At 46.1% G+C, this 10903-nt stretch overlaps 1 pseudogene; it reads left to right on the top strand.

Moving 5' to 3' along the window:
• The first annotated feature begins 346 nt into the window (after positions 1-346).
• On the top strand, positions 347-7774 carry LOC136491850 (uncharacterized; annotated as a pseudogene).
• Positions 7775-10903: the final 3129 nt, after the last annotated feature.

The raw sequence follows: 10903 nt of genomic DNA, 5'->3' as shown, positions 1-10903 counted from the left end.
GAGTTGTTTTTAAATTCTATAAAAAGCAAACGAAGTCCGAAAATTATGAAACTTGTCAAGATGTCATGATATCAAGATTTTTGGACTTTGTTTGCTTTTTATAGAATTTAAAAACAACTCGACCGCAAGTTTGTGGTCATGTTTCGTGAACAAGATGTTCGAAATTGATGGTCTGTTCTTGATACGGCCTCACATTATACTAAATAACATGAATATCATTTTTTATTTATTTTTTTCATTATTCGAATGACTAACAGTTATAATTTAAATTATCCAAAAAAATTCAACTAAATAAAATAAATTAAATAAATGTAGAAAAAGTCCGAGAAATGTGCCACATTGGAACATGGAGTACCAGGTATTGTATGAGGACTGCAGAAAAAGTTTGGAGGTCAAAAGTGAAAAAAAATATGGTTTGTCGAGTGTCAAAAAATGACACTCGGCAAAGGAGCCTCTTTGCCGAGTGTCAGGACGGCTGGCACTCGACAAAGATTTTTAAAATTTTTTAATAAACCCCTCTTTACCGAGTACCAGACCGGTTGGTACTCGGCAAAGAATTTTAAAAAATTAAAAAATACTTTGCCGAATGCCAGATTGGAGACACTCGGCAAAGAATTTTTTTTTAAAAAAAAACTCTTTGCCGAGTGCCAGGCCAAGTGGCACTCGGCAAAGAATTAAAAAAAATAAAAAAAACCTTTGCCGAGTGCCAGCCGGTTGGGCCGGCCCACACACACCACACACACGCACGCGCCAGCACCGTCGCCGCCCCCACCCGTGCCAGCGCCGCCCCTGCCCCCCGTGCCGCGCCCGCGCCGCCCCCCACCGGAGGAGGAGGAGAAAGAGAGGAGGAGGAGAGGAGGAGAGGAGGAAGAAGGAGGGAGAATAGGAGGCCGCCGAAGCAACGGCGCCTTCGCATCCGGCCATCTCGGTCGCCATTCTGCAGTGTTGAGCCCCTATGCCGTCTCCGCCTGATGGATGTGGATGCATGAATAGATTAAGATGTCCTGGTTAGGGTGCCTTCGTGGACGCTGGTTATGGTGTATAGTTGCAAATCTGAGGTTTAGCATGGATGGATTGTGGATGCATGGATTGATGTTTGTCATAAATTAATATAGCTTATGGAATATATTAATAATGGGATACAGATTCTGAATTTGTAATCCTTGATCCTTGCTTATCCTGATTACGTTGCTAGGTGTTCCTACATAATCTTGTGCATGTCGGCTATCGTGTCGTTCATATATATGTGCATATCGGCCATCGTGCCTTTGGTTTTCTAGCAGGTTTTGGAAACCTCATCGTGCAGGGGAGGTGCTGCCGAAATTTTGTATTGATAGTTTTATGTTTCTTTTTTTTTGCAGAGAAGAGCTCGTCGGAGCGAAGCTGGAGTACCTTAGCGACCCCGATCGCCTTCCTCGCCGCTACGGGTCTGCCTGCACCGCGTCGCCTCACCACTGCACTGACCCGCCACGGCCCCGCTAGCCTGACTCCACCGCCACCCTAGGTATAACCCCTCTTTTCGTATCATGGTCGTAGATCACGTAACCCAGTTAGGCGTCTCCCATTAGAAAGAGATACAGTTGGAAATATGCATATATTTTCATATCTAAAACCGTATCTATTTCAAATTGTCCACGTTTTTGGACAGCCCGCGGATGCGTAGGTGGGGTTAGTTTTCATGGTCTGCTCCGATCCGAGATAGAGTTTCGGCATCATCTCCCTTTTGTTCTCCGGATACACACTCTCCCTAGCAGGACATGTATTTGGAGAACAGCGGGTAGGTGCTACCGAAATTCTGTCTCGGATAGGAGTAGAGCATGGAAACTAACCTCATCTATGGATCCTCGTGTAGGATTAGGACCTATCCTCACCTATTAGATAGTATGAACATCATGTAGATGCAATTGATGTTTATATTACTCGTCGCTATATATGTTAGAGGATAGAGGACCGTGAGTGGATGTACACGGGCCGCGCAAGTCATGGTCAGGTCACCAATGAATGGATCAACAAGACCGATGCTTTTTTGAAATGGGCATTTGGTGTGGCTGCTAAAGGAGCGAGTAAAATTTGTTGTCCCTGCAGCAAATGTGCAAACAGGAAAAGACAAACGAAGAAGGTCATGGGGGAACATCTTTGGAAGAATGGATTTATGGTAGACTATACCCGGTGGGTCTACCATGGTGAAGCCGATCGTATGAGAGAGGAGGTGGCGAGACCACGCGTCGAGGATTATGATGCTGATGTCAGGGTAGCAGACATGTTAAATGACTATCACGAGGCATAGTTCGCTGAAGGACGTACAGAGGAGGAGTCAGAGGCAACTGCAAAGGCGTTCTATGATATGTTTGCCGCGGCACAAAAAACCCTTCACGGCAAGACAAAGGTTTCTCAACTGGATGCCATTGGACGCATAATGGCGTTGAAGTCCCAGTATAGCCTGAGTCGAGACGCCTTCGATAGTATGTTGACAGTTATTGGCAGCCTGCTTTCAGAGGGTCACCTTCTGCCAAAGAGCATGCACGAGTCACAGAAACTCCTTCGTGCACTTAAGATGCCGTATGAGCAGATACATGCTTGCCCGAAGGGGTGCGTCCTATTTAGGAAAGAATACGTGGAAGCAAAGTACTGTTCAAAGTATAAATCCTCTAGGTTCTTGGAGGTAGATTCTGGTGATGGCCAGAAGAGGCAGCTTGATATTCCTATGACAATCCTACGGCACCTTCCGTTCATACCGAGGATCCAACGGCTATACATGACCGAGGAATCCACGAAACAGATGATATGGCACAAAAATGGCAAACGATACAATCCTGACAGGATGGTACATGAATCCGATGGTGAAGCATGGACCCACTTTGATGGCATTCATCATGAGAAAGCTAAAGAGGCTCGTAATGTACGTGTTGCGCTGACAACAGATGGGTTCAATCCTTATGGAATAATGGCTGCCCCATACACATGTTGGCCCGTGTTCGTTATCCCCCTCAATCTCCCCCCGGCGTATGCTTTTAACGACAGAATGTATTCTTGTCGTTGATAATTCCTGGACACCTGGGGAATAATATGGGTGTGTTCATGGAGCCTGTGATTGATGAATTGGTCCGTTCTTGGGAGGAAGGGGTATGGACATACGACCGAGCTACAAAGAAAAACTTCAAAATGCATGTTTGGGACCACTACTCCCTGCACGACTTCCTAGCGTATGGGATATTCTATGTATGGTGTGTTCACAGGAAGTTCCCATGCCCAGTATGCAAGGAAGGTCCGAGGTTCATTTGGTTGCAGAAGGGTGGCAAGTATTCATCGTTCGACAAACATCAACAATTCCTCCCTCTTGACCATGCATTCAGACGAGACATCAAGAACTTTACAAAAGGTGTTGTAGTGACAGACCCTACACCACCGATAATGACTGGTGCCGCGGTTTCTGAACAGATAGATGGCATCGTGGTAAATCTAGAAGGTGGTTTTGTGGGATATGGAGAGCAATATATGTGGACTCATAAGTCAGGCTTGACTCGGCTCCCCTATTTTGATGACCTTCTCCTTCTACACAACATTGATGTAATGCACACCAAAAAGAATGTCGCCGAGGCACTTTAGGCAACAATCATGGATATTCCTGACAAGTCAAAGGACAACGTTAAGGCTAGAGTGGATCTGGCAACGTTATGCGATAGACCAAACCAACATATGAAGCCTCCTAGTCGTGGCAAGACATGGAGAAGGCCTAAGGTAGATTTTGTCTTGAGCAAGCCCCAAAGGAGAGAAGTACTAGAATGGATCCAGACGTTAATGTTCCCTGATGGGTATACAGCTAATCTAAGGAGGGGAGTGAACTTATCTACTATGCGAGTCTTAGGAATGAAGAGTCATGACTACCACATATGGATTGAGCGGCTTCTTCCGGTGATGGTTCAAGGTTATGTCCCTGAGCATGTCTGGCTAGTGCTGGCAAAGTTGAGCTATTTCTTTCGCCAGCTTTGTGCCAAGGAGTTATCTCGGACCATGATTGCTGACTTGGAAAGAATGGCACCTGTGTTGCTTTGTAAGTTGGAGAAGATCTTTCCACCTGGCTTCTTCAATCCGATGCAGCACTTGATTTTGCACCTCTCGTATGAGGCACGAATGGGGGGCCCGTGTAGAGCCGTTGGTGCTATCCAATCGAGAGATGTCTAAAGGTTCTTTGAAAGAAATGTAGAAATAAATGCAAAATCGAGGCTTCCATTGCAGAGGCATACATTTTGGAGGAGGTGGCGAACTTCACAACAACATACTATGGTGACAACCTCCCTAGCGTGCATAATCCACCCCCTCATTACAATGCTGACGAAAATGAATCGAACCTCAGCCTTTTCCGAGGGCAACTCAGAAGCGCAAGTGCATCGACCCCCAAGACCTTGAATCATGAAGAGTGGCGCCATATCATGCTATACATGTTGACCAACCTTGATGAAGTGGCGCCGTACATGCAGTAAGTTCTCAACGAACTTGTTAAATACATCGTCACTATTCTGCATCCAACCCCTTATTTCTCGTTGGTATAGGGAATTTCTTCATGAATTCTGGTGTCAATCAAGGGATCCTACCGTGTAGCAACTAGATACCCTTCTTAGACAGGGTGCGGGAAATAGAATGTCCGATTTCATTTCTTGGTTCAAATGGAAGGTACCGTCTAATTTAGCTCGTACTTAGTTTAACATTCTAAGTTACTCGTACGTGCGAATAATATAACAATGTATCCTGCTTGAGCTTGCAGGGCCAGAGGGATGCGTCTATGCGTGCCAAGTTGAGACAGGTTGCCGATGGCTTTGCCTATAGGGTCAGGTCATTTTCTGGTTATGACGTGAATGGATATCGCTTTCGCACAACAAGCTACGAGCAGAGTCAGCCCAATCGAAGAACCACAAGTTCCAGAGTTTTTACGCCCGGCGTTGATGAGGTCGAGTATTATGGAAGAATTGAAGAAATATACAAATTCAAGTTTCATGGTTCCAAACCTTTTAATCCCGTCATATTCAAATGCCATTGGTTTGATCCTGAAGCAACGAGACGGACATATTGTAATCTTGGTCTAGTCGAAATTCGATAGGATTCCATCTTACCAGGAGACGATGTCTATATTGTGGCCCAACAGGCCACGCAAGTTTATTATCTCCCATATGCGTGTCAAACCAAAAGGCATCTTAAGGTTTGGGATATTGTGCACAGGGTATCGCCACACGGTAAAGTGCCTGTCCCAAATGATAAAGATTACAACTTAGATCCAAACACATATGATAGAGAGTTCTTTCAAGAAGAGGGACTAGAATGGAGGTTTGAGATAGACTTAACTGAAGCGATCGGAATGGAAGTAGACAATGAAACAGTTATTGAAGAGGACGCTAGAGATGAGGTGCAAAATGTGAAGGACTTACAAATGCTTGAGCGATTAATGGCAACATTGCTCATTCAGATAGAGTTGGTTATTTCAACATGATTGATAGTGATGATGAGACTTATGATGCAGCTAATCCCGATCATGAAGATTATTTCTAATACATATAATACTATTTTATTTTGTAATTATATTTTGTTTATTTTGCATATCTTTCTAAGTACTTCTTATTTATTTGTGCTTATTGGTTTACTCTTTTTAATTGTAGGTGATTGAACAAAGATGGTGGGCGGTGGGATGAGGAAGCTAATGTCCTTGTACTGAAGGATAAGCACCGCTGCACTGGGGGAGAGTAGGAGGAGGAGCAGCTGCAGGAGGGAGCCGTCGCCTGCCACCCCGTCGCGTGAGGAGGAGGAGGAGGAGAAGGTGCCCTAGGAGGACGCCGAGGAGGCGCAGGAGGACACGCAGGAGGATGAGGAGGAGGAGGCGACAGCAAAGGGTTCTGCTTCCTCTAGTTCGTCAAGCGTCTACTTGTGAGGTCCCGTGAGCCTCCCTCAGCGACTGATACCTCGTGAGAGACACCTGCTGATTCGACCCGAGGGGAAAAAGTAAGTAACTTTAGATGTTATCACTACTTTATATGATATGTTGAAAATCAAAATAGAAACTAATAATTTTTCTTAATCACTTGGGCAGGAACTGGACGATTGTGGCGAGTGGAGGTGCTCACACACGCCAAGTCAATGGCATCCTCGGTCTTCTGTGCAAGGAGCACTTCCCTGGCCTGGTTGAGTATGCAGGAGTGACGGGGCCAGCCTACTCGTTTGACCACTACGCTGCCACCCACGATGTTGTAGATCGGACCCCCAGGGTATCCAACAACAAGGCGGAGCGGGTGAAGCAAGAGCTGTGGGTAAGTCATCCTCGCACTACATTGCTCAATACATCGCATTCATTGGACATTCTTGAAACAATGAATGGATATATCGTGTTTGTATGCATGATTTCTTTAGATGCTAGGACGGACATGAGGCCAGGGCGGATGTAGTGGCTACCAAATGCTGCAAAAAACTCGTCGTGGACATGCATTATGAGGCGCGCATCTAGGCCGTCGTAACTTACCACGGGACCGTCCTTGGAATGAAGGTCACCAAAAGGGACGCAAGGAGCATGACACTGACCTAGGACCAGTACCTGTAGGTAAATACAGAACATTAATACTAATTCCTTTTGAGATTAAGTAGGCTTAATTTCATCTTCTGATATGTCATGTACTTGGTGGCCTGTAGATGATTCCTTATTGGTGCGCCACGCATCCCCAGTGCTGGGAATAGATGGTGGACAAGTGGTGCTCACACGAGTGGGAGGAGACGCACAACTTGTGCCGGGAGCGGCGTTTGATGATGCTAGGTGTAGCACACCATCAAGGTAGCCATAGTCTTAGCGGATACGCAGAATATGGGTACGCGAATTCATTTATTTATTCTAATGCTCAATTCTGCACAATTTCTAATCATCTTGCTGTTTTCTTGCAGTCAGCCTCACATGGTGGCCAGCCTTGCTCCATCTTCAAGGCATTTGCTATGGCCCACAAGGGCAAGGCGACGTTCGAATTCGACTACAACCCAGAGGACGGGTCCGAGGCATACAACAATGCGACCGTCCACAATCGCCTCAGTGAGTACACAACAATGGTAAGGGAGGTCCATGGGCCACAGTACGTTCTGAGCATTGAAGACCATGATGGAGAAGTCGTCATGAGGGTGGGAGGAGGCAAGAAGCATGTGCGGTACTGGATTGGTGACGGCGCAATCGACTCAGCCGCTACTCCTAGTCTCTCCTAGATTCGAGCAAGCAGCACGAGCAGGAGCCCGGCCATACGATCTCGGCAGGACACTTCACACCACCGGGTGGAGGCACTCAAGATTATTCCTGGTTTATTCGTCGTTCATTGGTTTTTTCATACCTTTCCTTTGCATTATTGTAACATTGGGGTGAATATATTGTAGGCCTAGCTGAAACAAAAGAGGAAGATACGGGAGCAGATGCAGGCAAAAATGGAGAGGGTGGAGGCTAAGCGGGAGGCCAAGCAACGGAGGATGGCGGAGATTCTTCAGTACATGCAAAGTCTTGGCGCCGCTACGGGTGTAGTTCCGCCACCTTCGCTATTCACTCCACCTCCACCTCCAACTCCTCACTATTCTACTCCTATGAGTATAAATGTTTTAGTTTGTATGTTCATACTTACGGTCAAATCTAGTGGAGTATGAAAGTTTTATTCATGTATGGTATATATTTATCTTGTCTCACACATCCAATCTCTTCTTTTTTGTGCAGAATCAATCGGCGGCATCGAACGATCCTCATGCTTCAGCGAATCCTTCACCAAATTAGTGATGATACTTGTGGTTGTTAATGGTACTTCTATTTGCAATTGTGGTTGACGATGATGGAGCACTTGGATTGCTTGTGAACTTATTTGTGATATATTGTGAGACATGTGACGTTTGTGATATATATGTGGTGTTGATGATATATATGTGCTATTGATGATATATATGTGATGTTTGTTATATATATCTTCTGTTTGTTTGGATGGGATGTAAAAAACAAATAAAAAATGCTGTTTTTAGTCACTTTGCCGAGTGCAATGGCCATGACACTCGGCAAAGTGACTACCTGGGAACTATCTGGAGACATGTTTTGCCGAGTGCAATGGCCATTGCACTCAACAAACATCACAGATTTGCGGAGTGCCACGAGCCAGGCACTCGGCAAAGGTGGCTTGTTTATCGAGTGTCTTGTCGGTGGCACTCGGCAAAGTGGCCACCTTTGCCGAGTGTCTAAGTCAACGGCGTTCGGCAAAGCGGGTACCTTTGCCGAGTGCTTGACCTTGACACTCGGCAAAGCCGTCGTCACGGTGGCGCTCGCCGTCACGGCCACTTTTCTTTGCCAAGTGTCGGATTGGCACTCGGCAAAGCCTTTGCCGAGTGCCCGATAAAGTGCACTCGGCAAAGAGGTCTTTGCCAATAAACTGTTTACCGAGCACCCTTTGCCGAGTATAACACTCGGCAAAGGCTTTGTCGAGTGTATATCGGCATTTACCGAGTGTCTCAGACACTCGACAAAGAAGCCGTCTCCGGTAGTGCCAGTTGGTACTGGTGATCATATATAGATAGACGACACACGCTCGCAGCCAAGGTACAGTGTCTAGTTTCGCCTGGCACATTACGGTAGATTCTCCAATCTACAACATATTTGGTTTATCTTTTCCTTTTTCGATTAGAGTGATTATTAGCAGGCACATTTCTGAATACTGGAAAACTCCGAGTAAATGCCGATAACAGTAAAAGTTCAAACTATCGATTTCACTCCACATCACATATATGTGTCCTGTTCGTTTGGGTTTGTTTGGCTGATAAGTCATGGCTGAAAGTACTGTCGGCTAATTTAGTGTGAGAGAAAAATAATATTCGTTGCACGACCAAGTGAACATGGATAGTATAACCGTAGCCTCTTGGCTTCATCGTACAGACACAGACAGGCGCTTCACCACACCACAAACAGCACGATCGTTGAAGATTCACCCAAATCCATTCAACATCATCAGCAATTCAGCATTCAAATTCACAAATAAAAAACTGAGAACTGCTCCGATGCTCTCTTTTTCTTCACTTGGAGCAACTTCAACGGTGACACCTAAGATGAAGTACATATATAGTGTATAAATAAATTATGATTCAAGGTCTTTGAATCGGTAATTACCGACGGTAAATTATCGGCTAAATACGGCAATCTTCGAAAACGGTTGAAAGAGGGCAAAATCATTTTTGCTTTTGTTTCCGATTATTTTTATCATTATTGTTTTCTTTTTTTCAATTATCGCTACCATTTTCGTTTAGGCATGAAAATCGGAAAAAACTAAAAAACAATTTTCAAAAATTGGAAATTATCGTTTTTGTTTTCATCCATAGCTGGGTGCGTCCGGCCGGACGGCGATTACTGGCCGCTCCTTTCTGTTTGTCCGTTTGCCACAATACTCTGTGACGGGCGGACAGGGCGTCATCCTCCTCCATGCGCCTGCAAGCGACGTCCAACGGCCAATATGTATTCCCTAGCTGGATTAGAACTCCCGCCGCTTCTTCTCGAAGACTGGACTCCTTCACACAAAGTATATAGCTTCCCGTAAATGGATGTGCACATGGGTACTTTTTTACGGGATGACTAGCGCCAGGCCCACGTCTGGACGCCCGCGCTCGCACCAGCACTCTACATCTTGCGCTCGCAAAAAAAAAAAAAAAAAAAACAGTACGCCCCTAGCCGCCTGCGCCTGGGTTTCACATGCCCATGCGGGGCCGCGCTACCATGCCGCGCGTGGGGACCGCTTATGTCCCCTTCGTTTCTCACGCGCATTGCAACATGTGCAACACTTGCAATATAGTTGAAGATAAATGAAACACTTGAAACATGCTTCTGAAACACTTGCAAAAACATATGAAAAATACTTGAAAACCATTGCAAACATATGCAATATCTAGATAAAACACTTGCAACATATGTGTGAAACGTATTAAACATCTTGATAAACACACTTGCAACAATACATTCAAAAACACGGATGAAACATTGTAAACAGGCCTTTGCAACATACGTATACAACTATTGAAACATATGCAACATTCTGATATACTTTTGCAACATTCATACAAAAACATCTGAATCACTTGCAACATACGTTTTCAATACGTCGCAACATCTCCTTTTGCTTATGAAATGGAGGCTTGCCGGCATGTGTAGTTCACCGGAGGCAACCACGCCGTCGCCACCATCGACCAGCGCCAACATCGACCAGATGGACTCTGCCTACTACAAGGCCGGCGGGGACCCCTTCGTGTAGGACACGCAGCCCCCTACAACCCCTGCAGCCGGCGCCATAGTCTCCACCACCATCGGATCTCTCGTCACGCAGTGGATTTGGTGGAAGGAGCAACGAGGCAGAGTGGGGTAGAGGCGAGCGGCCACCCCACCGGGCTGATCGAGCGCAGCGCGCGGAGGTGGCCGCGCTTTGGGCCACGTCGAGAGAGAGGTAGAGAGAGGAAGGAGAGGCTGGGGCGGAGATGCGGACGGTGCGGAGCCAGCGGCGTCGACCGGCGGTGTGGGAGCGGTGGTGTCGCCTGCGGCGGCCGCGGATACGGAGCGGAGTGCGCGTCCATGTTTCTTTTCTTTCTTTTTTTGTGATGCAGGCGAGCGGTGCCACGCGATGTAGGTGAGCAGCGCGATCGGGTTGGTCGGTCCAGACGGACGGACGCCCGGGTCTAATCATTATTGTTTTTTATGTATAGGAAGAGAGCTTTTTCGATAACTAGCAAATATACTCCTGCGGCATTGTTGAACAAGAAATTCAGCTGGTTGCGTGGTTATCTTAATGACTTGCGGCCTAGACAATTATTTGACAATCACATCATGCATTTCATGCGTGGTTATTCCAATTCGTTTTAGGATTGGACTCGCCATACCATGCCC

Source organism: Miscanthus floridulus, chromosome 11 (assembly GCF_019320115.1).
Source record: "Miscanthus floridulus cultivar M001 chromosome 11, ASM1932011v1, whole genome shotgun sequence".
Taxonomy (NCBI): Eukaryota; Viridiplantae; Streptophyta; class Magnoliopsida; order Poales; family Poaceae; genus Miscanthus; species Miscanthus floridulus.
This window is presented reverse-complemented; position numbering and strand designations above follow the sequence as displayed.